The 27,530-nt window shown below is 51.0% G+C and overlaps 1 long non-coding RNA gene across 1 annotated transcript; it reads right to left on the reverse strand.

Moving 5' to 3' along the window:
• Window positions 1-1,945: 1,945 nt before the first annotated feature.
• LOC138996195 (uncharacterized) lies at window positions 1,946-4,579 on the reverse strand. Its single transcript, XR_011468726.1, has 3 exons — window positions 4,288-4,579; window positions 2,551-2,637; window positions 1,946-2,158 (listed from the first exon to the last, which is right to left on the reverse strand). It is a non-coding gene; the product is annotated as an uncharacterized lncRNA (long non-coding RNA).
• Window positions 4,580-27,530: the final 22,951 nt, after the last annotated feature.

A 27,530-nucleotide genomic window follows, 5' to 3' on the forward strand; every position in this document is an offset into this window, starting at 1 on the left:
GGGCAGCAGTCATTGTCTTGTAGCTTTGCATTCAGCACACATTTGCCCAAGATGCCAAGGCCAGACGAGCCCATGGGCATCTCAGCGGAGCTGTGCTGTTTGGACCAGGACCCCACCCGTAAGCCTTCGGGGACGAGGGCTGAGATGTCTGCTGCCCGAGACCATGCGTTGTTAGTCCAGACGGAGGCCTGAGATAACGAGATGTGGGCGACAGGCACAGTCAGAACGATGAGCTGCCGGGCGGGCCCTGGCTTCGGAGGTGATCTGGTCCAGGCCTTCGTTTTACAGGAGAGGAACGAGAAGCCCAGATGGATAATGTGACCTCAGGGAAGGTCACCTAACCTTTGGGGGCAGGAAGGCATGTGAAATTGGGTCGATAGCAATTTTAATGCCGCCATAGGGCCATTTGGATGATGTCAAAAAGCACCATTTTTAACAGCACAAGGGATCCTTGCACTGTTTGCTGACCTCGCCTTGTCCCCTTATCTCAGGGCCAGCGGCAGACGCACTGAAGGCCTCCTGCGATGCCTGCAGGGGAGGCCGTTGTGCAACACACAGGCTCTGTCTGCGACACAAACAGGGTCATCTGCAGGCGCAGCGCCCTCGCCTGTGGGGGGTCTCCGCACGCTGCTCTGTCTGGTCTTTGTCTCTTATCGTGATGGGAGATCTTCTCGTTTTATATTGTGGGATGCATATCTCTGACAATTCCAAAATATTTACGTCTCTGGGATGTGGTGTCATTTTGCCGGGCCACTGAGATGCCCACGCTGAGAAGCTGTGTCTCTGTCCTTCAGCCGCCTTCCTCTCCATCCCTCCTCCGGGCCTTTATCATTGGGGGTGGCCTGTCTCAGAGAAACTCAAGAACCTATGGGAGCAGGCGTGGGTGACCGAGGGCCATTGAATGACCTATCACCAGTAAAAACTCCAGGTGCTTAATTTAAAAATATTCGGTGAACCCGATGAGTTCATGCAATAGGGAGTGTAAGTAACTGGAAATAATTGTTTGCTGCCAATTTCACGAGGATAGTAAGCTATGTCTACATTATGCAGTATGTACATTATACATGTATGTGTATGTATGCATACATTATGTGTGCCTGATAAGTGTCCCGGTTCTTAGGAACTACCCACAGTTCCCTGATTTCACCCCTCGATTTGGTGGCTGGGCCTTTGTCCCAGGAGTTCGGCTCCGGGACTGCCCCTACCTTCTATTGGTGAGGCAAGTGCCTTATCTTTTAAGGTTCAGCTCGGGTGTTACTTCCCCTGAGAAATCTCCCCTTAATCCTTCAGGTGAAATGGGCCACATCTTTCTTTGTGCTACTTTATGGCCTGTACAGACCTCAGGGTCAGCCAGTCACTCTCTGCTTGCAATCATTTAGCCTTGAGCACAGGCATGACGTCCGTCCATCTTGTCCCCGAGCCCAGCACATGCCCGACACGAGGAGCTCTGGGAGCATCGCCAGGTGAGCCATAGGGCAGTGATGCTCAGAGAGTTCAGGCAGGTGCCTCGGTCACGGGTGCTGGATCGCCTGCTCCCCGGGTCACATGACAGGAAGTGATACCAACGTCATGAATACATGAACCACTTTTGTTTGTTTTGAGCAATGTTACCAGTAAGATGCCAGCATTTTGGATACTGTGCATCTAGGCCTTCATATAAACTTGTGGCTATAAAAGAAAATCTGATTTTTCTTTCAAATGATTTCCAGTTGCCTTCACTATTACTTTTAGAGAGTAAGACAATGATTGAAGTGTAACCATTGTCCTGTGCTGATTCCACAGCTGGTTTTTATGCTGTTTTGAGGCTGTCAGCTCTTTCTGTCTCTGTGACTTTTCTGCGCTGACCATGCATTTGTCAGTCAACAAGTATTTACTGAGAGCCCTGCAGGGTAGCTCACATTCTTAACACACATGTTTTTCTTAAGTATTCTCCTGGTGTAATAACTTCGGCTTCTAATACAGTTTAAATGAGAGAAATATTTCACTGGAAGGCGTTTTGAAGTTCGTAATCCAGAGATTGGTGGCTTTGGTGGGGACAGTCAGAATTTATTGGCCAGGCTTTATGTTCCCCAGGTACATGGTTATCTTGGTTCCCGTCCCTGTCCCAAGTGGAAGTGGAGTTTTGCGGCTCAGGAAACAGATTCAGAGATGCCAGGCTCTGTAAGCAGCAAAGGGTCGAGTCAGGACCTGAACTCATCCCGTCTGAAGCTAGAGCTCACACTCCTTCCCGTGCATTTTCTTGTTTCATGAAACCACCGGCCAGGCAAACGTTTGGAGTGATTACAACTGGAAGCAGATTGTAAACTCCTCAAGGCTGGGACTGTGCATGAAACTGAAATGTGCCGTTTGGCGATGTTGACACATCTTTGTGTCTCTTTTCCCCTGCACGTGACCAATAGGACTCACACTGGGAGTGCGCTCTGAGCAGGTGGAAGTGATGGGTGATGTCTCACCCCCCTTCCTTCCATCAGCCCCAAAGACCAAGTCCCAGGACCTAACCCCCACCCTGACGCTGAGCAGCGGTGCTCCTGATTCCAGCCACGTGCTCACCGGTTATGTCTGTGCTCCTGCAACACAGGGCTCTTCCTGTGAGTCCAATGGCTTTTCGGTATCTGTCTGTTCTCTCCATACCATGTCCTGGAGAAAAGAAAAACAACAACAACAACCCGGCCTTGTGTAATTTACAAGGTGTTTCAAGGTCACTTATTCATTTGGTCATACATCAATGGGACAATTTGTTTATCCATCAGTTTTGAGCTCTTCAAAACTGCCCACTGTGCCTCCTTGAGGAACTCAGGCAAGCTTGCACACAGCCCGCACAGGACAATATATTTGCTCCATTATTCCCGTGAGCAAAGTGTAAGGGGCTTTGGGAGATAAGAAATGAATTGTATTGGCGAGAGGATAAGGAAAGGGGAGAACAGAAGCCTGCAGGACGGAGGAGTGAGGGGAGATGGATCTTCAGCCATCCCTCAAACATTTCCTCGACCACCTCCTACGTGCCCAGCACGGAAAATGCAAATGTAAGCGTTACATGGCCTCCATCTGCAAGGCACTCACAGACTCGAAGAGGGGCAAAGACCTGTGAGCACCTGAGCGTTGGGTCCAGGATAGATGTGCATGAAAGAGAGGGATGCAGCGAGAGAGGGTGATGAACTCTCTCTGATCTGGGCCCTTCAGGGGAGAAAGAGGCAAGAACTCCCACAGGAGGTGGGTTTAGCTGAATCTTGAAAGATATGAAGCTGCTTTGATGCTCGAAAGCTATGAAGGTGTTGAGGGGCAGGGGAGCATGCAGAGAGCACGAGATAGACCGCAAGGCACATTAAGGAGCCTGAAGTAGTCAAGACCTGGAGAGAGGAATGTGTGTGTGTGGGCAGCAGTGAAGGGTGTGGGCCAGGGTCTGGAACAGCAGTGACTCAAATGCTGAGCTAAGAGTTTGTGTCCTGTAGGTTTGGAAGCCACGGAAGATGTTTAAATCAGGGGATGGTAGCATCAGAATGGCATTTGAGTATGTTTTCATCAGTTATTAATGGAAGTACTGTGTGCATTGTTCTACACTGTTGTACATAAGGGACTTGAGCCGCTGTGGATTTTGGTGTCTGGGGGGGTTACTGGAACCAATCCCCTGTGGAGACCGAGGGACAACTATAACTAACTTTTGGGGAGTCAAAAGTTGTACTTGGATTTTCAACTGCACAGGGGTTGGTGCCCCTAACCCCCTCATTGTTCAAGGGTCAAGAGTAAATGTTAAAAAGTGAAAATTTAACCTTATTTTTCATGTAGTTACTGAAAAAAAATTAAAAGCATTTATAATCATATATTAAAATTAAAAGAAAAATACAAGTTATAAATAACTTTTAATTACATTTTTAATTCTGAGATAAATGTGGATTCACACACAGTTATAAGAAAGATCCCATGTACCCTTACCCAGTTCCCTCTTATAAAACTACTAGAGGCCCGATGCACGAAATTCGTGCAAGGGGCTCCACCCCCGCCACTGCAGCTTTGTCCAGAAGGTCATCTGGAAGGACATCCGGAAGGATGTCCAGTCTAATTAGCATATTATACTTTTATTATTATAGATTGTACAGTTTTACAACCAGGATATTAATATTGACAGTTAAGGGTTTTGAAGTTGTACTTAATGACAGCTATAGGTATATCTAAGTATATCTGTTCTCTCTTCCCTGAAGAAGTTTCCTACGGAAATGTTTTAAAGAAAGCTGAATTTTAATTTGATGTCTTTGTAATTTAAGTATTTTTACAAAAACAAAAAGCACTTACAGTTTTAGCAGTCAACAGTCTTCCAATTACCAGTAAATATATTGGCATCATGCTTCCTCCACACACACAAATTTAAGGGTGACGTGACTTGATTAATATAGCAAACTGTTCCTCAGCTGCTACCTGCATCTGTTGCAAATCCTGTGATCCTTCCATCAGAAGACCCGGGGAGGAGGAACACCGACACCTGGTGCCCCTGGGCAGGGCCTTCCAGCGTCCATGCGCGCGGCGCATTGCGTTTACGCCGAGAGGAGGGACCTGACAAGTTAATTTGTCTCTTCTCTTCCGCTAAGTGCTCATGTGCTCCAGCTCCCAGGTTCTGTGTCTGCAGGACAAACCCACAGCCCTTCATGGCATGCAGACCCAGCTGCCTCCCGTGGGAGGATCTGGGCAAAAGGCGTGAAGTAGTTCCCGGGGCCTGCAGGGCGCTGGAAGACAGAGAGGATGTGCGGGTGCGGGCGGCTCTGAGCCACCACGTTAATGAGCACCAGGGCCCAGGAGGTGCTCTCAGGATTCAGTGACTGTGTGTGTGCGGTGTGTGTGTGGTGAGTGTGTGGTGAGTGTGTGGTGTGCGTGTGGTGCGTGTGTGGTGCATGTGTGGTGCGTGTGTGCACACATATGTGTGCTGTGAGGTGTGGGAGCCCCTCCCACAGGTCCAGGCCTGGGCCTCTGTTGCCTGGAGCCTACGGTTAGTTACATGGTCTTCTCTTGGGCAGGTTCAGGGAAGACTTGGAAGCTATTCTGCCACTTGCTAAGGGCCGTTTGTATCTGTTTTCTCATAAGCTAGTGTAAGGCTATTAACAATGTAAATGAGGCAGAACAAAACATTTCCCTGTTCAATTGAGAATTAACATGAGGTAAACACAGATCAGGAGGTGGTGAGCGACTATCCATAATTTAGGATGCGGCTTTAATGGGACTGTGCCTGTGTGGAGAGGGGTGTGGGCAGAAAGGGATGTTGCTCTGAATTGTGGGGGAGAGACTTGTTTTTATGGTCAATTTCATTTTTTCTAGAGTCAAATGCTTGATATGATAATTAAAAATACATCAAGTCGCCCAGAAGGGGAGCCGTGTGTGCTTGGTTAGATGGCAGCGTAATTGCAACCCTTATCTTCCATTTTCAGACTAAATCTCTCCCCGTTTAGTTTTAATTGGCTGTAGGCCTCGCCATCCTGAACTTGGGGTGCGTTTGTCACACGGTTTTATCTGAGCTAAGTTGTTCTGTAATGAACACTGTAAATCTGTGTGTGTGATTCATCTTGGTTTTTGTGGTTAATATTTTAAAATAACACCCGACTCTCCAGAATGTGAAATACAGAATCACTCTTTTCATGTCTGTGGAAAGGCAGTGGCTTATTGAATCACATTTTTAAAAATATATTTTTATTGATTTCAGAGAGGAAGGGAGTGGGAGAGAGAGATGGAAACATCAATGACCAGAGAATCATTGATTGGCCGCCCCCTGCGTGCCCCACACTGGGGATCGAGCCCACAACCCAGGCATGTGCCCTGACCTGGAATTGAACCTGACCTCCTGGTTCATAGGTCAATGCTCAACCACTGAGCCACACCAGCCGGGCTGAATCACATTTTTTAAAACTCTCCATGAAAAACAAGGATTTGTGTTTTTGGTTTTTTTGCTCTAACTCCCATAGCAGCGGGTGTTGAAATTGTGCTGCCTTTTCATGATGGTTCCTGCTCTTTCTCAAGCTGCCAGTTCAATGGCGACCTGTCGAAGGCTCTTGGTCACCCCTGGCGACGCTGTTGACACAGAGCTTGGCCCAGGTTCACCAGCTACTGACAGTGGTTCTCACTTGGGAGGGGAAATAGCTTATTCAAGTTAGAAACCCTCTCTTTGCAACGGTGTTAGGGCTTCGAGGACACTCTGCCGTGGTGCGCAGGGTCCTAAGGGTTTCCTAGCCCCTGGGTGAGCCCTTGGTCTGGACACTCAGTGGAAGAGATGCGCGCAGTGGTCACGACATGGAGGAGTGTCTGCGTGAGGCGCGGCGCCCGGGTCTGAGGCTGCTGCTGCGTGCAGGGCAGGGTCCCAGGTAGGGCAGCCCCTGTCTTTAGCCGGGAAGGCAGTCGAAGGCTCAGCCCCTGAAGGACAGTGGGGAGCATGCTCCACGTCAGGGGAGCTTAGGAAGTGAAAGGGAACACTGTTCCTTTGCTCTCTAATGAATTTGGATTAAAGTCATTTTATTCAAGAGACAAAGGAAAAGAAACACCCATGTAAAGCAAGTGTCTTTGAAAACTGGTCCTTCTAAAGGAGCCCCGGGGTTTGGCTCCATGCACACCTGGCTGCGCTTGGGACATGTGAGCAGGGGAGGGAGCTGCCAGGCCCTGAGGGGCAGGGGGAGAATTCCCGGGGGGAGGGGGAGAGAGCCCGGAGCTTTGTAGGAAGGCATGGCCGGTGAGAAATCCCTAGAGAATGTTCGAGAAATGGGACATCTAGTATCAGATGTTAGATAGTTTGCTGTGTGGTGAGAAAATGTAACCCATCCCTCCTGACCTACAAACTGCCCATCACAATTCTGCCAAAGTGCAACGCTGGTAGGAACGACTGCTTTTGGGCGAGGACAGGGTTGGGCGGAGAAGGCGCGGGAGTATGGAGAGCAGAGAATGGAAATTCAGCCAGGGCAGGAAATCAGAGCCGGAGGGGACAGGAGAATGTAGGTTCCCTTGCAATTTGCAGAAATCCCCAGACAGGCCTTAGATTTCCCCCAGGACGTAGAAGTGGGGACGGAGCCAAACAGGCGTATATTTTAAGGAGCACGGTGGTCCCCGCTGACCTCTCACTAAGGCTTGTCTAAAGAGCCTGTTCTCACTTTTTGTTCTCTTCTCAGTTGGGGTCATGAGCTTGGGGGTGCTTGTAAGGCTGGCTGAGTCTTGTGACCCCGGGCTGCTGAGGGGGGGTGAGTGAGGGGGGTGAGTGAGGGGGGGTTAAGTGAGGGGGGTGACTGAGGGGGGGTGACAGAGGGAGGGTGGCTGAGGGAGGGCAGCCATCACTGACTCAGGGAAAATGCCGGTGGGGCCTGATCGTTTGGAGAGCATGCGCAACGCTTCATTACAAGGTTTCCAGCTCAGTCATGTCTTATTCCCACGAGGGACAGCCAGGGGCCCAGGTGTCACTCTGCTCTTTTCTGGGTGAAGAGGTCTCAGGAGAACATGTGACCTGAGCTGTCCCTGCCCACCCTGCCCTTTGGGAGCCTGGGGTGTGGGTGGGCAGGGGCGGGGCAGGGCTCAGTCCTTCCTTCCCTGTTGTTGGCTGACGGTTTGGCTCTGGGGGAATCTGTATGGGACTTGCACTGTTTCACATGAAAATAGAACCAGGCCTCCCGCCTTTCTTGCATATCAGTGTGCCTGGTACATGTCCCCACTCTGCACAGGAATTCGAGGTGGGGGGGGGTAGGGTGGGGGGCAGGCTGCGTGGAGGTCGGGCCATCAGAGGAGGAACCAGGGTGCAGGCCCCAGAGGTGGCCTGGCTGGCTTGTTTCATTTGTCACCCTTACCTGCGCGTCCAGCCCTTTCTTTTATGATGTGGTCCCTGGAGATGCGATGTCTCCCTGGGGTGGGTGAGGACACGCCTTCGGATGGTGCCCACGCTGTCTGAAGCGCTTGCTGGGCTGGAGGGTGCGGAGCTGTGGGGGAGGGGAGGTGGCCACGTGGATGAGCCACACCCACCCAGGGCTACGGCGGCATAAAGAGTGCAGCCGTGTTCCCGCCTGGCGCTCATCCCCAGATCTTCCCTGCCTGCTCCTCCTCGTCATTCAGATTTCCGCTCAAAGACCTCTGACCTCCGACCTCTGGGGAGAAGCTTCCCCAACCTCTCGGCCTCTCAGTCTATAGTCCCTCACTCTCCCTCCATCCCCCGTATCTTTTCTTCGCAGCCCTTACCGCTGCCTGAAGGGCCTTGTTGATGGCTTGCTCCCATGTGGTTACTCCCTGCTCCCCACCCCTCCTCTCCCCTGCTTACCCTAGATGCCTGTCCCTTTCTCTCCAACATCAGATAGAACGCGAGCCCCACCCACACTGGAATCTCACCATCGGGTTCACTGTTTTAGCGCCAGAGCCTGGAAGATCATCACCTGGGACTAACAGGTGCTCAGCAAATATTCGTTCAGTGAATGGACACCCAGACCCATCAAACGGGCCACATTTCCATATTTCCTGGTTTTTCAAGAAAGGCCAGGAGCCCACCTTTGCAGTGTCATCTCCCCACGTGGTAGTCAAATGAGTCCCATCTGTAGGATTCTTGGTCCTGACGACTTCCTGTCTGAGGCCACGCCCTCCACTCCAGCAGACACTGTGCTGGGTTTGTTGGAGGGAGGAGAGGGGAAGGCTCAGACCTGGCAGGGAAAGAGGTGACAGAGAGGAGAGGAGGGAGTGGTGGCAGAGACATCTGAGGGGTGCAAGGGTGGGAACTGCTGCTTCGCTCCCTGACAGTGTCTGGGGAGCTGGCCTGATTTTGGATGGAGTGGTGCAGGCCCCTGGTGAATGGGCTCATATGCCCCTCTAAATTTGCATGAAAGTCACGGTGAGGTTAGATTTCAAAGGGCCAGGTGGAGGGCTTGATGCAGTCACCAGCGTGGGCTGGAGCGGCCTCACAAATATTTTGGGCTGCAGCAGCAGCCCCAGGCCCTTTGCACAGCCCTGAGGGGCCCATTTGATGGGGTCTGGCTGTCTGTTCACTGAACAAGTATTTATTAAGCACCTGTAATGACTGGATTGGATTTCCTATTGACAAGGGACAGGGACTCTGAGTCAGAGTAAAATTCGAGTCAATACAGTGACATGACATTTCTCATACAACCAAGTCTGTGGATTCATACTTGATATTTTGTGTTTGTCTGAGTGGGGGAGACAGCTGGGGAGGATGTGGGGGAAATTCTAACACTGAACCTCACACCGACACAGGGGCCTCACCTCAGGGCCCCTTGGACCCTCTCGGGTGCCTCCCTGTCCCCTGGGACCAGGCCCTCCCACACGTGTCTCCAGGTTTCAGCTCGCCCCAAGCTTGTCCCTGAGGAATCTGCAGTCACAGCGTTTGCCCCGCAGGTTCCGGCAGCAGGGCCAGGGCCGCGGCATCGGGGCCTCTAGGTCCAGATGAGGGGCGGTCAGCGCCCGTCACAGCATCCGGGCTGTGTCCCCAGCACCACCGCCCGGGAAGGGGAATTCCCAGGCTCTGCGGGCTCAGCCCTTATTTTTTTTTTTTTTTTGGAAGAGAACAATAAAACCCTTCCTGACCCTTTTCATGTTCTAAACACCCTTCTCCTCCCACCTTCCTCTTCCTCCCCTGGCGAATGACCGCACAGAAGCAGCTGCCTCAAGCTGGCGACAGGGTGAGACTGTGCGGAGAACTTCCCCTGGAGCCAGCAGCCAGAGGCGGTGGAGAGGGCTTCTTTCCCTAGAGGTCAGGTCTGGAGTGGGCTGCCCAGCTAGTGAGGGTGAGGCTGGAGGGCCCTCTCTATTGAGCGTGCCCGTGACTGCCTCAGGGCCTGGGGCCTGCTCACTATTTATGACACTGGGTCTGCTGTGTTCACAGTGCGGTTCGGGCGTGTCTGGGCATCTTTGGCAAGTTGGTCCGTGACCCGGCCAGGGACTCAGGGGCCTCCTGAAGGCTCCCTGTGCTATGGAAGCAGGAACTGAGCCCCCCACAATCTTGGCCCGGTCACAGGACCCTAGGCTTCTGAGGGGAGGCGTGATGTCTGAGGTCAGATGGGTCTCGTGCATCTGTCTCAGCCCTGGCCCTGCCCCAGGGAGAGAGGGAACCAGCTGTAAGAGGAAGTGGAAAGAATTCGTGTCAATTCCACAAGACCTTGGGCAGGAACGTTTCTGCTTCGGGAGCACAGCTTTGTGACAGCTCGTGGGACCGGAAGCTTCTCTGCCTTCTCTTGCCATTGAGAACCCAGTGTGTTGCTGGGACATGGGCGATGGCATAGGGAGTGCTTTAGGGGAGCCCACGGGGTGCAGGACAGGACGGTGGCAGAGGGAGGTGGTGGGGGGGGAGAGAGAGAGAGAAGAGAAGTGGGAGAGGGAGAGGGAGGGAGAAAGACATCAGTGTAAGTAGATTCACTGAACGTAGGTAAATGATAGAGATTTACATCAGGACACTGTCCCTTGGACCACTTAGGGCCTGTGAGCCATTGCCTGGGCCATGGGCTTCTTACATTGTTTTTATATTAAAAGCAGATAAGAATGTCTTGCTTCTTGATGCAATAAGGAGGGAGCATCTGCTCTGTGCTGGGTCCTGTGTGGTGAGGGATGTGTGACATTTGGCTTCTGTGAGCACAAGGCTAAGTTGAGGGTGTCAGTGTGTGATGTGATGAGCACAGTTAAGAAGGTATAAGCCCTCGCCGGTTCGGCTCAGCGGATAGAACGCAGGCCTGTGGACTGAAGGGTCCCAGGTTCAGTTCTGGTCAAGGGCACATGCCCAGGTTGTGGGCTTGATCCCCAGTAGTGGTGTGCAGGAGGCAGCCGATCAATGATTCTCTCTCATCACTGATGTTTCTACCTCTCTCTCCCTCTCCCTTCCTCTCTAAAATCAATAAAAATATATTTAAAAAAATAAGAAGATAATAAGAAAAGTGCCACTATGGTCCGAGGTAGCACTGCTCCGACGTAAGGTGTGAAGAAAGCTCTTTGGAAAAGTCAGCTAAGTCGCACCTTGGAGGGTGGATAGGATTTTGACAAGCGGAGATGCAGGGAGAGGATCTTCCAGGCTGCCCTGTGTCGGAGGAATGTTGATCAGCCAGCTCTTGCCCCAGTGTTCTGGGTGTGTGTGTGTGAGGAGGGGAGTGGAGAGGAGGGAGATGGCTGCAGCGGAATGAAAGAGGGCGCGTGATCTGGAAAGGTCAGCGATGTTGGGAACGGCCTTCAGGGGGTAATGGGGCCTCTTCAAGGAGGGCCGGGGAGACGTGGACTTGTGAGGAACCCTCCAGCAGTGCGAACAGGGGCTGAAAGGTGGTCCGAGGCCGGTGTGTGTCTGGGGGAGAGCTGGGGAGGCGGAGCCACTGCAGAGGCCGCGGGAGTGGGTGTGAAGGCCTCATCTGTGAGATGCCTGAGGCAGCCCCGATCCCTGCAGAAGCAGGTCTGGCTGGCTGGGAGGCAATGGCGAGTTCACCTGGTCACCTCTGTTTTAACAGTGTGCCCCCCCCCCCCCCCCCCCCCATGGAGGCAGAGAACCCGGCTCTCATCTCCGTGTCCCCCTCCCCTTGAGCTCAGAGCTCTGGCCCAGTGGAGGCAAAGCCACATAGTGACAACCAAGTGCCCCAGGAGGCTAGGGGTGGCATGCGAGTCGCTGGAGGGAGGGCCCGTTGGTTGCTCTGTGGGCTCGGGGCCTGGTACCTGAAGTGAAACTAGGTGGAGTCCGGTGTGAGGGTGGGAGCCTGTGTGGGAAATCCCCACTGACACCCCTGAGCGGCCGCCTTACGGGGCCACCTGAACTGTGGAGCCCCGATCAGTGGCAGGAGGTGGGAGGGTCCTGTCCTGGGCTGGGCAAGTGCCTTCAATGAGAAGCCTGGTTGCCGGGACTCCTGCTGAGCAGATGGCAGATCCTGGCGACTCAGGGGCCTAGGACTCGCCACTTTAGTTCCCACAAAAGCCCCTGGAGATCGTCATTGGTTATAGGTTCTGGGTCACCCAGAGAAACTCACCTGGCAGGATGAAAAATATGGACTAAGTATTCTCTTCTTTATATTTGATGTACATCCCTCCTTTAAAAAAAAAAAAAAAGAATAATGCATGCTTATTGTGGAAATTTGGAAAATAAATACAAATAAAAATATATATAAGCACCCATTGTCCTACCAGTCAAGAGAGTTTTCCAGTCAAGTTTTCATGTTGTGAGGCAGTATGTCCTTAGCGTGTGATTGAGAGGCGGTATGTCCTTAGCGTGTGATTGAGAGGCGGTATGTCCTTAGCGTGTGATTGAGAGGCGGTATGTCCTTAGCGTGTGATTGAGAGGCGGTATGTCCTTACCGTGTGAGTAAGGTACACACCATATACATAGTCATTACCAGATCAGATACAAGGTGGGGAAAGTAGGCTTACAGTTGTGATACCAATGAATAACGCAGTAGTTAATAAATAACAATACAAAAAGAAACTGTTTTGCAGACTCACGACAGTACACCTCCGTTTGCCCACCCCGTACATGGCGCTGTTTCTCTCCTCCATCACTGGGATCCTCGCTGTCCTTGTTTGCAGGACGTTCAGGGTCTTACCTTGAGCCCCTTCCCTCCTTCGTTGTCCAAGAACCCCAGGTGGCTCACTCAGCCCAAAGGGAGCCGGAGCTGCTCTCAAACACCAGGGGTGACACGACCAGGCCTGGCTGGTCCCGTGCCTTTGTTTCCCTTGCTGCCACGTGGCGCCACCGTTGAAAACTGTTTGCCAACACTGATGTCCTCACAGGTGGACTCCTCGCTACTATTGAGGAAGCCCGTGCCTGGGCTGCTAGGTCCCCGGTCTCTGAGCTCCTGTTCCTCCCCAAGACCCAGGGCCAGCTGGTAGCGTGTGGGTTTTGACTTCATGCAGAAACAATTTCACAACAGGAGTCCAGGTGGATTTTAGAGAACGTGTGTTCGAGCTGGGGACAGTGAAGCAAGGAAGGGCCTAGGACGGAAGGAGCAGCAGGAGAGGGACGAGGTGGGGAAATGAGTCTGGGCTGGGCTGCTCTGGCTCTCTGAGAAGGCAGAGAAACGGGGGCCTTGGGAACAGGCTGAGGGGGTTCGCCTGCCATGAGCTGCCGCTGCCCATTGCTCCCCGGTTGCAAGCCTCGTGGGTGGGGTCCCTTAGAGTTTAGGAGATGATGCCTAGGGGGAAGGGAGGCAGGGGGTTGGGGAGAGAGGTGAGGTGTGGGTGTGCTCCTGGGATTTTGTTTTGAGGGGGTTTAAAGTCTGGGAGTTTAGGGGCGGTCTTAGGGGAGGGTCTCAATAGAACATTCATCAGCTTTATGCTGGTGTGTCTAAATGAGGTTTATTCTCTTCCTTTCACCTGTCCTTAGGTGAGGTTGGCAAATGGCTCTAACGGGGCTTCTGCTGTCTGTCTCCCTGAGTAGGTGATTTGAGCTATTTACCCGCTGGTGCGGGAGAAGTGCTAACCATTTACTTTAAGTGTCCTTGGTTTAGGGAAGGTAGGATTTACTAGGTGGCTGCAAACCGCTGTTTAACATCTGTCTCGGTTTCCCCATTCCGCGTGTCCGGGCTTTCGGGCCTGTCTCAACAGCAGCAGTTTGAAGAGCATTTTTGTCCACCTTGGAAATCCCGGAGGAGCTCTTGGGCTTCCCTAACTTGGATGTTTCACTGGGCGAGGCCGACCCGGGAAGCTGGGGGAGTGGGGATTTTCTGGTGACGGACACGACAAACTTGACCTATAGCTGACTTACCTTAGATGGCCACTTCTCTTATAGTTCAAGTAAGTTGCTAAGGGAAGTAGAGCTTGGTGTGGCCACTGGCATTCAGAACCAGGGTGGTTGTGAGTCGAAAGGCTTCACTTTCTTACACCTCCTATGCTTCCTTTCAGTGCTGGGCATTGCTCCTAAGTCTTTTCAGAATATTCAAGCTAAATGAAACCCTGGGTGGCAGCTGGCTGCCAAGTCAAATAGTGCCTCACCCCCGGCCATCCGGGCCAGGCAGGGCGTTCTTAGGGCTGGCTGAGGATCGCCCAAGTGCATTTTCTCTTGGTTACTTTTGAGGCCAAGCCTCCAGGGGATCCGCAGGCCCTACAGTCCTTCCCTGTTCCAGCTATTTTAAAATCTTGTTTCTATGCTAATCGTACTCCACACTCAGCCGGCCTTCTATCTGTCAGGTAAATAGTGACTGTCATGAGAAAAGGAACCAGAAATGCAAATGAAGCAAAACAAAAGAGTGAGCAGGAACCAGCTGAGCAGAAACGTATAAATTCCTGCTCAGAGACACACTGTCTCATAGCTACACTCACACCTTTATTTTTTATTTGCTCTGGCATAGGGAGGTTCTTGCATTAGTACTGATGCTGTTTGTGTTTTGTCCAGCTTGGAACTCCTCCCTCCGCAGATGGAGGGCTCCGAGGCTTATTGAAACATACACTGAGTTTGAGTTACCAGCCGTGGGCAAACTACGGCCCGCGGGCCGGATCCGGCCCGTTTGAAATGAATAAAACTAAAAAAAAAAAAAAAGACCGTACCCTTTTATGTAATGATGTTTACTTTGAATTTATATTAGTTCACACAAACACTCCATCCATGCTTTTGTTCCGGCCCTCCGGTCCAGTTTAAGAACCCATTGTGGCCCTCAAGTCAAAAAGTTTGCCCACCCCTGAGTTAGACTATCATCTACTCCAAGGACCTGAGTCTTCTTTGGGGGTGTTGGTGACAATTGGGCCCCTTCCATTGTTAACATACACTCTATGCTCCAAGCTGTTTCAGAAGACCTTCCACCTCCTTTCTTAACAGACCTGGACCTCCTCAGAGTCTTGACTTCTGCACTCCACACATCAGCTCTTGGTTCTGCATCCATGCAGCATCCTCCCCGGGAAAAAGGTTGCTGTTCCGACTCTCTCTCCACCTCCAGACCTTCAACCTTCAAGTAGAAACTCTTTCCCCTTCCAGGCCATGTTCTTTTCCTCCTGGTCACTGCACATCTGCCTATTTCCTAGTGAGTTCCCTTTCTTCACTGACCATTTCGAGGTGCCTGTCGGCCATTATTCCCATGTATTTTAGACACAGTCCTGGGGTATTTTACCATTTGTAAGACAACCCATTCAGCCTTCCAGTCTCCAAACTCCTGGACATCATTAACTCTAATGTCCTTCATTTGTTTCCTCTTCAACCAACCTTGCTTGGGCAACACTCCAGTGTCCTCCTCTCTTTGGCCACACTGTCCGGTCCCCCACTGTCTCTCCCATTACCCTGACCTCATAGGCACTTCCTGTCCCTCAGTCGCATCATTTTCTCACAGTTATCTGCTTTTTCTCGATCCCATGGGTAATAGAGCAATCTGAACTGCGCTTTCACAAGCCTCTTTGATTCCTTTCCATCCTTTATCCTTCTATCCTATTACCCATAAAACCCCAACCTGCAACAAGTGGTATTATTACTCTCTACTTCCTTTGCTCTTGCACCAGAGTAGGGGAACAGCCTGGAAAAATAGTCACACATGGGTTGGCACGTGGAAAAATTCATGGTCTCCCAGCTCAGCTTGTCCCTTAACACTGCCTCTCAATCTTCTGTCTTTAGTCAACTCTTTCATTTCCTTCACTGACTTTCAAATCATACGTTTCTTCAAGCCTCCTAGTCCAGTGGTCGGCAAACTGCGGCTCGCGAGCCACATGCGGCTCTTCGGCCCCTGGAGTGTGGCCACGAAGTTTCAATCGCACTGTACGTGCGACCCGCACGTGGTACTTTGTGGAAGAGCCACACTCAAGGGGCCGCAGTTTGCTGACCACTGACCTAGTCAACCCTTTTCCTTCACTCTCAGCAGACAAGGAACTCAAGCATCACTTCTACCCCTGGATACAAACTTTCCCACATATGTCCCCGTAGTGGCAGACACTGGGTACCTACCCAACAGCCATGCCCACCCATTCTTTCTTGACAACAGGGCCCAGATTTGGCCGAGGTGTTTGGTGGCCATGCTCTCAGGGAGGCGGGGCTCTTGCTGAGCCCCGTGGATGAATCATAATTAGTCTAACCCACTGTTGAGTACTTCATTCCTTTGTCAGGCCTCTGGGCTGACCTTCAGATCCTCCTGTTGAACGACTTGCTAGAAATCTTCACCAGGATGGCACTCAGCCCCCTCTAGCCTTCCAAACCTCCTCCCTCCTGTATTCTCTCGCTATACTGGTGGCCCCTCCAATTACTAATCACTAAGTAAGACACTTGAGGGCCATCCTGAACATCTTCCTTTCTTCCTTCTCCTTATTCAGTCTGCCACCAACTATGGTTGGTCTTGCCTCCCACATAACTCTCAGCATTATTCCTGCCTCTTCATTCCCACAGCCACGCCCCCAGTTCAGGCCTCTGTCACCTCTCTCCCACCTACAAGAAAGACCTCGTAATTGCTTTCCCTACCTTCATTGTTTACCTCCTCCCACCGTCCTCCACAGAGCCAGAGAACTGCATCTTCACAATTAAGCTTCACTGTGATATGCCCGTGACTGAATTCTGTGCATGGCTCCCCAGCCTGTGTTTACAGGGTGAAGTGCACGTTCCTTAACCTGACAGACAAAGTTCTTCGTGAGCGACCCCTGCTGGTTTCTCCAGGTTTATCTCCTGGCATTTGCCCCATATTTTATTCCTCAGCAATAAAAAGTTTCTTTTGTTCCCAGTGCACGCCATGTTACTTCTCAACACACACACACACACACACACACACACACACACACGCACACACACGCACACACATTACCTAAGTTGGATGCCATTTCGTAATTCTCCCACAAGAATCTGTCTGCCCTTTTACCTCTACAACTGACCACATTGCTTTGTCATTTTTCTGTTTTCTGAAGGTCCGGCGCAGTTTTATTGACATCTGGGCTGCCAGTGACCAGCCCATAGCAGGGATCCCTGGGCCATAGTACAGACTCCTTCATATTTGTTGAATGAATGACCAGCATATCCTCTAGGGCAGCAGTCATCAACCGGCGGTCCGTGAGGTCCGAAAGGTTGGCGACCACTGCTCTGGGGAGTTCAGTCTGTGTAGACCGGGCCCCTGTAGCTTCAACTCCGAACTTGAAGAATGAACTAACAGCAGCGCCTGCTCCCTCTGCGGCCCCTTGTCACTGCTCCCACATTTCCCATCCTGTTGTAATTCTCAAATTGTTTTGTTACCTCTCTAGTATTAGAATAATAAGAGAATTTCTCAACGGATCCACATGCAGGAAATAGTAAAAGCAACTTGTGATTCTGGGATTACTTGCATACAATGAACAGGTACATAAGTAAGCGTTATGTTAGTTTCCAGGCTGCCGGAGCGGATGTTGCTTGGTGCGTTTGTCTCTCCTGTGCCCCCTCTGCTCCCACTGCGAGGCTGGATGAGACGTGATCTCTCCTCAAGAGGAGGAAATGCTTAGAGCTGGAGGAGGCAGAGACCCTGCAAACGCGGCTTCTTCCTGGATTTTACAGAGAATAGCACTGGGCTGGGAGTCTTTCTAGTTTAGAAATGTTTTTCTCTCTCTGACTCCTCCTCTTGCCCCCCAAGCCCCTCCCCATCACCCCTCATGCCCACCTGGGATTCCCTCTACCCTCCTGAACCTGTGAAAATTCCAGAGCGGGGTGAGTCCTGGGCAAACTGTGGAATGCGTGAATTTAGATGCATTGTTTCCTGTCCCCTCTAGCCCTGCAACCAAAAAGCGAGGGAGGGCCCTTCCATCAGCAAATTAGCGGCAGAATTTCAGAGAGAGGCGGACAGACCTTTTGCTGAGTAATGCCTTCGGACCACGTTGCAGAGCCATTGCCCACTTGACCTGTTAGTCAAGCTAGGGACACATCTGTCTCTGCGCAGTAAGGTTTAAGAATCTCCCACCTTCCTTCATCCTCCTCTGCTTCTTTTAATCACCAGGATTTCTCAAAGCAAACTGAGGGAGTGGGGGTGACAGTGATAACATTATAGGTTTTTTTTTGTTGCACAGGAGCTCCTAGGTGCAGGCTGTTGCTGAGGTTAAGAGACAATCTAGATGGGAAGTGCCCTGCGTGAGGACGAGGACGACGGCAGGGACACTCACTAATAAGTGGCAGACTCTGTTCTTCCTCTGGTCACCTGCTGCAGAAACATGCACCATGACCACATCGTTCCAGGTCAGGGAGGGCGCAGGCGCACGTGGTGGCTGCGGTGCCTGCTGGCACATGCCTTGTCAGATGGCCTGATGTGACTAGCAGCTGCCGAACGGTCATTCCCTGCCGTTAGGGCACGGAAGCGGGAAAATCCCGGAACTGGACTGCCCCGGAGTCTCGGACTCCTAGGCCCGCTTTCCTTGGCTGCTTGGTAGCGGGGGAGAGTTGGGAAATGCTAGTGGAGGCGTCTGGGTAGAGGCAATGGGTAGGCAGTCGGCATCGTAGGTCCGTGAGGGTGTGCATTCAGGAGGGGCCCTGGGGGGTGGAGTGGGGGGTCTGAAGGACATACCACCCTTCTGCATCCTTCGTCCTTCCCCGCAGATACCAGAAGTCTCAGAGCTGCAAAGGTGGCAGAATATTTTGTCTAAGAAAACATTATTCTGCTTTTGGTTTTAGGTAGTTATGATCCTTCAAATAGTATAATCGTGTAAAAATGTTCAAAATATAGGTGAGCCATAAAGTGTCTCTTACCAAACCCTTCATGGAGGAGACCCATACGTTTTAAAATGAATTCCCAAACTCCCTAATTCATATTGTGAAGCAATCATAATATTAATCTCAAGATCTTCATCGAGAACATAAATAAAAAGGAGAACTTAGATCATTTTAATAAGAGATTCACCCCCCCCCCCCCCCCCATCTCAGGAGTCAGAGGTCATAGACACTCTGGAAGCAGAGGAAGAGGAGGGTCTAAAGCCAGGAGAACTGGTTCAAATGATTTTAAAGAAAGAGGTGGGGCCCCAAGTCATTTCCCCGTCTGTGTAAGAAGATGGGCCCGCTTCCACTCTGGCAGAAGACTAGAGGGTCATCCTGTGGAGGGGATACAAGCAGATGCTTCTAGAAGCCACAGGAAGGTGACGTGAAATAAGCATGATAGGGGGCTGTTGGTTTTACACACCAGGAAGTTGTGGTGATTTTAGTTGGAACAGTTTTATTGGAGTGAGTGGTATTCAGAAACCAGAGTGCAGTGTACGTGGGGCCCAGGAAGCAGTCAGCTGAAACCAATTAGTTATTTTTAATGTGTTTTTAAAAAATTTATTTTAGAGAAAGAGGAAGGGAGCAAGAGAGTAACATCTGTGGGAGAGAGTCACTGATGGGCTGGCTGCCTTGTGCACGCCCCTCACGGGGGATTGAGTTTGTAACCCAGGCATGTCCTCCGACCAGGGATTGAACCGTGACCTCCCGATTCATGGGTCGATGCTCAACCACTGAGCCACACCGGCTGGAGAAACCAGGTATTTCTTGATGTCCACCTCTCCAACTCAAGGTGGACTCCATTCAGGCTCCAAGCCCATCTCCTGGGAGGGAACTGTGTTTTTACCCAGGAGACCACTTAGACACACAACATTGGGTTTCTGCAATGACTGTGTGAGATCATTTCTGGGGATTCATGGGCCCTGGCCAATCCTATTATTGCGTTCTCTGGTTAGTTATTTTTATGTTTTTTTAATGTGAAACATTCAGTGGGATGAAGTGCTGAGACTGGCCAGGAAAGTGGGTGTTGAATTACCCTGTCCTTCAAGCAATTTCTCAGCGTGAATGGAGAACTTCCCACCTGGAAAAGTAAAAGCCTCCCTGTACAGTGAAAGGGTGGTGTCGGCTTGTCACTGGAACCTCTGGCGGCACAGCATTGCTGCGCCAAATACCTATCATTCATTCATTCATTCACTCACTCACATATTCACCACTGTCACAGGCGTTACGGAGATAGAAACGGGGAGCAGGGCCCTGGCTTGGTGAGCATCATGCCAGGCACTGAGAGGTCCCCGGTTTGATTCTCTGTCAGGGCACATCCCTGGGTTGCAAGCTCAATCCCCAGTAGGGGGCGTGTAGGAGGCAGCAATTGATGTGATGTCTCTCCCTCTCCCTCTCCCTGTGAAAATCAAGTTAAAATGTTTTAGAAAAATAAGGAGCGGATAAGGAATGTGCTCGCAAGAAGCTTCAAGAGAAGCAAAGGGGTGTCTGTGTGTCCAAACCGCACCAGCACCAGGTAAAAGGACGAAGGAAACTTACTCCATGTGGAGTCTTCTCTCTGGACCAGCTGTGCATGGGGCACGCGGAGGAGGTGGGTCACTGCTCGGCCTTGGTATTGCCCCTCCTGTGACCTGAGTGTGACCTCAGTCTTCCCAGGGCTGTTTGGGCTGCAAATGGTCAACCTATGGAGCTACTTCCGCCCATGCAAAGGGGGGTGGGTTGGGGGTGAGGAGGTTCCATCCGAGCTTGTGTTTGGAGTTCATTGCAGTCGCCCTTCCCTGTAAAGGGATTATGAATTGGGTGTTGGAGTAAAATGACACTTCTGACCTGTTACGTACTCAAAGGGGTGCATTAGAATTTCAACGAGGACTCTCAGCCCCTAGGATTGGAAGGCCCGGACCTTCTGTGGCAGAGCCAGATCGGGGCTATGAAATCCAGTCAGATTTACAGGAATGCCCCACGAATCAGGGTGCAGAGCCCGCCCGCCCTCCACAGGCAGGAAGTCCTCTTGCTTCCAGGGGTTTCTTCCCCAGATAGTTTTGGGCTCTTCCACCCAGATCGTCTGTGCATCTCAAAAGTCCCCTCGGTCTCCTGGAGTTACCCGCGGGAGTGTATGTGGGGCCAGCAGTTCTCGCCGCTGTAATCAGAGCCGTGGCCGGCAGCTCTACCGTCCCTGCCCTTGTCTGGGTACAGGTGTCGGCCAACCGGGGGCTCCGTGTGCGCCTGCTGGCCCCTCCCGCTGGGGTGGCTGGGGAATGCTGACGGGGGGAGCCTGCTCGCTGTGACTTCACACAGACGCCCAGGAAAGAAAGAATTTTCCTCAAAGAAAGAAACTCAAGAACCTCAGCCAGGCTTGTCATGTAAATGGACGCAGAGTGTCCTCGTGCTCCCAGTTATGCCCAGGGTGGGAAGAGCAGAGACCGAAGGAGACTTAACTCAGAGGAAAGAAAAGCATTGGCTCATCTGTGGGGCATGGGCGTTAAAGGGGAAAAACACCCCTTTTCACGTGATTATCTGTTTTCACCTGCTGAGTTGGCCCCAGGAAATCGGATGCTCACTTAGAGCTATAGCCCAATGGTGCCAAGAAAGGCACCGCCATGAATCTCCATTTGGATTTATATTCAGTGGGGATGGGGACTTGTTGGCGCTTTCCCTGCTGTATCCGGAATGTAGGATAGCGGCACTATAAGTATTTGTAGGTTTAATAAAACCCAGCCCCATAGAGAGCGCTTTGCTGGGCCTCACGGACAGAGGTTGAGCCTCAAATCCCCAGCAGCCTGACCTTCTAGTTTGGTATATCGCTGCGCCTGGAGACAGTTTCCATCATATTCCTCCAAGTTCCCCCTGAAAATCCTTCAGCCCCAGATCTCTGCATCGTCCTGTTTAGCAGGAATTCACTCTGAATTATCTCCTTGCTGCAAACTTGCACGTTCAGAAAACGCATAGCTCTGTTTCTGGTGATACATTGTCTGGGTACCTGAAGCAGACTTTCTGCTAATAACAATAAAAATGCAAGTGAATCGATATTTTATAGAATCTCCTTAAAAGCATTGAAGAATGGATAGAATACAGCCGCAGGGGTTTATCAGCCTGGCATCAAAGGGAAAGCAGGAAGCAAGAGGAGAAAGCACAGTTTTTACCCCGAGGGCTATTGCTGAATCCAATGAACTTGAACTTCCATTTTCATAGTTTTTTAGGACAAGCTCTGTGTGTGTGTGTGTGTGTGTGTGTGTGTGTATGTGAGAGAGAGAGATAGTGTGTGTGCGTGTGAGAGAAAGATAGAGAGTGTGTGTGAGAGAGAGAGAGAGAGAGAGAGAGAGAGACAGAAAAGTTCAGTGCCTGTTCCCAAATCCTGGAACCGCAGGGGTCACAGACCAGGTGTAAATATGATTCCAAACTAAACCCAACTGCACCTTCCACACACACTGGACATTTCAAGGCAAGTTGCCTAAGTAGCAGCCAAAACAAAGTTAATAAAAAAACCCAACCCAAAACCAAAACCCCAAATCCAAAAACAACTCTTCCTGGTAATGAAAATCTGAAGCTGACCTTCATGTGGAAATAAAAGTCAAATTTCTGTGACCTGGGTGGTCCCAACACGTCAAGTCTCCGGTCTTCCGCAGCCGCCACACAGGAACAGGCGGATCGATGAGCTTGTGGGCCGGGTACAATCAAATCACAGACCCCACAGTGTCTGGCAGTAAATCTAAGGAAAGATGCATAAACCCCCCAGAAGAAAATGAGAATCCTTTGCTGAGAGACATCACAGACCATCTAATACGTTGAGAGATACTTTGTGTTCATTGACGAAAGGACTCACGATTATGGGGAGGCCCATTCTTCCAAATTATTAGAGTCGACGCCATTCCAATAAAAATTCCATTTTACTTGGTAGAACTTGACAAGCTGATTTTAACATTTATTTCGAAGTGTAAAGAGTCAAGAATAGCCAAACTCTCTCAAGAGAGTTGAAGAAAAAGAACAGAGTCTTTCCCTACAGACATCAGGAGTTCCTTTAAAGTCACAGTAACTGAGATGATGTGGCATTGGGACTGGGCGTGACCGGAAGGCCACGTGGGGAAGGTGGCCTTGCAGTGAGGAAGGACGGACTTTTAATACACAGTGCCGCGGAAGAGTATTACTCCTATGGGAAAACTATAAACATATCCCTGCCTCACACCATAGATGGAACCATATAGAGCTGTCATTCTGTAGTTTAAAAACAGTCAGATGTAGGCAGCTACATATAATTCTACCGAGTTAAAAAAAAAAAAAATCCAGGCAGATTAAAAACCTAAATGTAAAAAAATAAAACCACAGATAACACAGGAGAGCATTTTTAAGTCTGAGGATCCGAAAATGACCGACAGAAACAAACCATTGAGGAAAGGTTGGTAAATTTGATTACATAGAAACCAGAAACTCTCGTCACCAAAGGCACCATCAAGAGAGTGGAGACCAGCAACAGAGCGCAGTGAGGTATTTTAAACCACAAAACTGATAACTATATTCTGTCTAGAATATGAAAAAATAACCCCTAACGTCAATAAGAAAACAACAGGCAAACTAGTAGAAAAACCATTCAAGGAGTTGCACAGATCTTCCAAATGTGACATCGTTTCTCATACAAAGTTTTAAAATCACATCTTTTACCATCACCCCCGACCTCATCAGACACGCCCTGGCGCGTTGGAAAGCTGTCAAGCTTAGTGTGTGACACACGTTTTTCAAAATTCTAATCTCCTTTGGAGAGCTCCAGCGTGAGCACCAGCTACGAGCACTATCGATTGTTTTCCTCCGATTGACAGGCTCACTTGCTTGCTTTCGAGAAACGTCTGCCAAATACCGTCGTGTAGAAGCCATAGCTGTCAGTCACTGCTCTTCCAGGAACAAATGAACAGAAGCCATGAGGTCAGCTGGAGACTCAGCCACGCAGTCCCTTCCCTCCGGGCGATGATTGTACGCGAGTCTGCGTGCTCCCAGTGAGTCACAGCGAATCACATCGACAGGCAAGCGCTCGCGGGCAAGATACACAAAAATTAATTTTCACATTTCTGTCAAGTGAAGCTGGCATTTTGATTATTTTCTTTACTGGGAGTAAAAAATACGACTTGTGAGTCCAGTTTGTTGCCATTGACTTGACCTGGGCTCGGCGCCCTCAGCTTGAACATCAGTGCAAGTGTCTGTGCAACCAAGAAGCTAAATGCTACTTCGTAGTCTCATGAGAGCCTGGATTTTGTGGGTCCCCCGGAAAGGGCTCACGGACCCCTGGGGATCTGTGGGCCACAGCTTGGCCACTGCTGCCCTAGATGGGGGTTTCCCCAATGGCGACAGCAAGGCAGGTATCGACACACCTGGAATCCAGGTGTGATCTGTCTTTTTCCTCATAGGGTCTCTCGGGACCATCTGGCTGGGTGGGTAACCGAGGACATGTTGATGGGGTACAGGAGGGACTCCTTTGACATCCATTTGACTTCACAAAGGACATGAATTGAATGTGTTGATGTCAAAGATGAAAAGAGGTAATTTCAACCTTTCTTAATTTATTTCCCCCAGAAATGGATGTTAATAGTAGGTTATTTTTGAGACTGGATCAAAATTTTCCTGGAGTCTAAATGTTATGAACCTACTTATCATATTTTATTGGTTAAGTTTCTTTTAGTATCAAATAACAAAACACACACACACACACACACCACTGTCTTCAACAAAAAAGGAGAGGAATTCATCAAGTGCAGGTCAGACTGGACTCAGCAACTTAATGGGCCAGAACCCAGTTTCTTTCCGTGTCTGTGCTTAGCCCCCTGTGGTGTCAGCTGCATCCTGAGCCCGGCCTTTTTCACGGAGAGAAAAGGGGTGCACGTTCCGAGAGTTTTACCCACATGCCACGCAATTCAGAGGCAGTGGAGTGTCATGTCGGGAGCCACCAAAAAATGTGGGCTCTCCTCTTCTGGGACGGAATTGGGACTTGTGCTCACCCCGAACCAATAACCGTGGCTGGAATAGGACCGAACTGCTGTGCCCTGTCCTGGGAGCAGGGTGATTTCCACCCCCTCCCCCTCCCCCTCGCCCTCCCCCTCCCCGGGGACGTTTTGGTTGTCATAACTCTGAGTGTGTGTGTGTGTGTATGTGGGTGTGTGCGAGCGCGCTCACACTGGCATCTGATGGACAGAGCACGATACAGCTCCGGTGTGGCTGGCTCTTGGAAGAGGAACAGGCAGTCCTGGAAATCCCACCCTGAGGGCCAGGCAGACCAGTGGGGGAGGCACTCTGTGGCTGCTTCTGCCGCTCCTGATCAGGAAGGAGACTCTGGTGAAAAAGATCCCGACGGGAAGCAGCGCATCCGTGGCACCAAGAGGCGAACACCAGGGCCCCCCTGCTGTGAGCGGTGTGGCTCCACACACACCTGCAGGAAGGGCCCCCGCGGTTACTCTCGAGCCTGAGCCAGACCTGTCCCCTCTGAGCCAGAGAAGCGAACCTGAGGGCCGTTGCTGCCTGTCACCCAGGATGTTGATCCCCCTGACCCCGGGTGGCCTTCACAGCTAACTTAGCGCGACACAGATCTGCAATGGTGACGGCATGTCCTAAGCACAGAACTAGGCCTCCTGGCCCAACAGGCGGGGCTGGGACTACAGGAAAGAAAAATCAACATTGTGACTTTTCTCTGAAAAAGCTGGAGGAAATCATGGTGTTGCATCCCCCTCCCTGTGCACCGCGCCCCCTTCCTGCATTCCTGGCACCCCCTTTCCCCTCCCCCCCTCATGCTGGAAGAGCTAGCTTGGAGGGTGGGGGGGGGAGTGGGGGGGTGGGGGGGTGGGAGTTGGGGGGTGGGGTGGGAGGGTTGGTGGTAGGCGCGCTTCTTGGCCACTTCCTGAGGCTGCTGTGGATTTCTTTCGTGGACAACTTTCTATTTTTCCTTTTGCTTCACCTCTATCCTTGTGGCAGTTAACGTTCTCCTTGGCTCGGGGTCTGCTCCCCAACATCACGGGGTGCGTAGGCATGTGACTTTGATGTCCATGTTCTCCTGGGAGCATGGACAGCGGCCCTGGCTCCCTTGTTCAGAATTTTGGGACAAAGCCTTCCCTTCCTCCTGTCCTCGGTTCCTAACGTACCCTCGTTTCTTTTCTTTGTGAGAAACCTCCAGGACGGAGGAGATGGGGAGGTGTTTGGGGATCTTAAGCAATCAGCCCCATTTATTACTGTCCACCGGGGGCAGCAGCAGAGCCCATGGTCTAATTTACAAACCACCGTTGGTTGGGAACGTCATTGGTTCCCGGGGAGCCCCGGCCGAGGGAGTCAGCTGCTCGTTCTCTGTACGCACCACCTTACAAATTCCAGGCCCACCTTGGAATCTAATCTCATGCCCAGAGTGAGCCCAACGAAATGAAACTGAGAACACAGACCGCTCTTCAAACATCGATACGCGACATAAAGAGAAATTCAATAGGAAGGCTATAGCCGGGCGCCACTTGGGGGGCTATTTTGTCTTTTGGACTGAAACGGACTGGATGGTGCGTCTTAAAATGTGGCTTTAACGGAGCCTGAATGGAAGCCGTCATCTTCTGGTGATAAATCTTAGAACAGCGACTCTCAACTCGGGGCCATGTTGCTCGCTGGGGGCACGTTGCATTTGTCAGCGTCTGGGTATTTTGGTTGGTACAGTGTGTGTGTGTGTGTGTGGGGGGGGGGGGGTCCTGCTGGAATTTGGTGGGTAGAGGCCAGGGATGCTGCTGAGTCTTCTACGACGCACAGCACAGTTTCCTGCAACAAAGAATTATCTGACCGAGATGTCAGCGGTCCTGGTGCATTGCAACCCTGCCCTCAGCAAGCATGCGCATTCCAAACCAGGCTAAAACAGCTCGTTTCTTTGGGAAAACTAAAGGGAGGGATGTGTGTGTGAAAGCTAGATTTCCAGGAATGTCCCTCAAAGTATTTACATGGCACGTGACGCGGTGGGGGGGTTAGGGCAGGAGGGCAGGTGGTTCCACGTTGCGAGTTGATTTCTCCGTCGTCGGTGACTCTCTGGTCACTAAGTCCGTGAGGTGCCGTTCATGGAGATCCGGGCTGTCACTGCTGACAGTTGTTCCAGTGTAGCTTTGGTTGTAAATACAAGTTTTAGTGATTACTCTGCGGGTTTTATTTACGGAAGAAAAGTCATAAAAAAGTGAGCCTGGCCCACAAATCATGCCAGGTAATGCGTGCACACAGACATAATTTACACCTTCCCTCCTAGTTCTCACTGTTTGTCTTGGCTCTTTAAATTTCCTGCACAGCTAGCATATTGAATTTTCATAATTGCTACTGCATTTCTTGTAATTTATACTCATTTCCCAGAAACCTCTAAAGGGCTTATTGTTTGTCGCGAAGAGCAGGCCCAGGACTTTCACACACGAGATGAATGAGTGCTCAGTAGGGATCGCGGCCATAGCGATGCTTCTTTAAGGCCTTAAAGGGCAACAGCACCTACAAATGCCGGGACATTTCTGACGCCCTCGCCCCCCTCCTCACCCCCCCCCCCCCCCCCCCCCCCCCCCCCCCCCGCCGAAGGAAGATTCTATGGTGCTTAAGCCTTTGAGAAGGTTCATTTTAGCGTTTTGGATTCAAGAATCTCCTTAATTGCCACTTTTCTTAGCGTTTGAAGTGTTTGAAATGTGTCTGAGTTAAAAAAACACTGTCAATATTGAAATGACAGCCCTCATCCTAATTAACTGAATTCTGTCACTGTGTGTCTCTTTCCAGTTCCTCGTGAACACATACACAGAAACGGGGAGACTTCACTCTCTTTTCTCTTAAAACCACTGAAGCGAGGGCCTTGACCCTCAGGTGTGCGGTGGAACGTCCAGGCTGGGGAGTGGGGAGTTCCGTGCAAGCGGACGGAAATGGCACGAGGCAAACAGAGATGCAATCTCTTCAAGGGGGTCCAGGCCCTTCATCCCTGCACATCCAGAGGCAGCACCGG

The sequence above is a fragment of the Myotis yumanensis genome, unplaced genomic scaffold (assembly GCF_028538775.1).
Source record: "Myotis yumanensis isolate MYYU_CA2020_CCGP unplaced genomic scaffold, mMyoYum1.0.hap1 SCAF_17, whole genome shotgun sequence".
NCBI lineage: Eukaryota > Metazoa > Chordata > Mammalia > Chiroptera > Vespertilionidae > Myotis > Myotis yumanensis.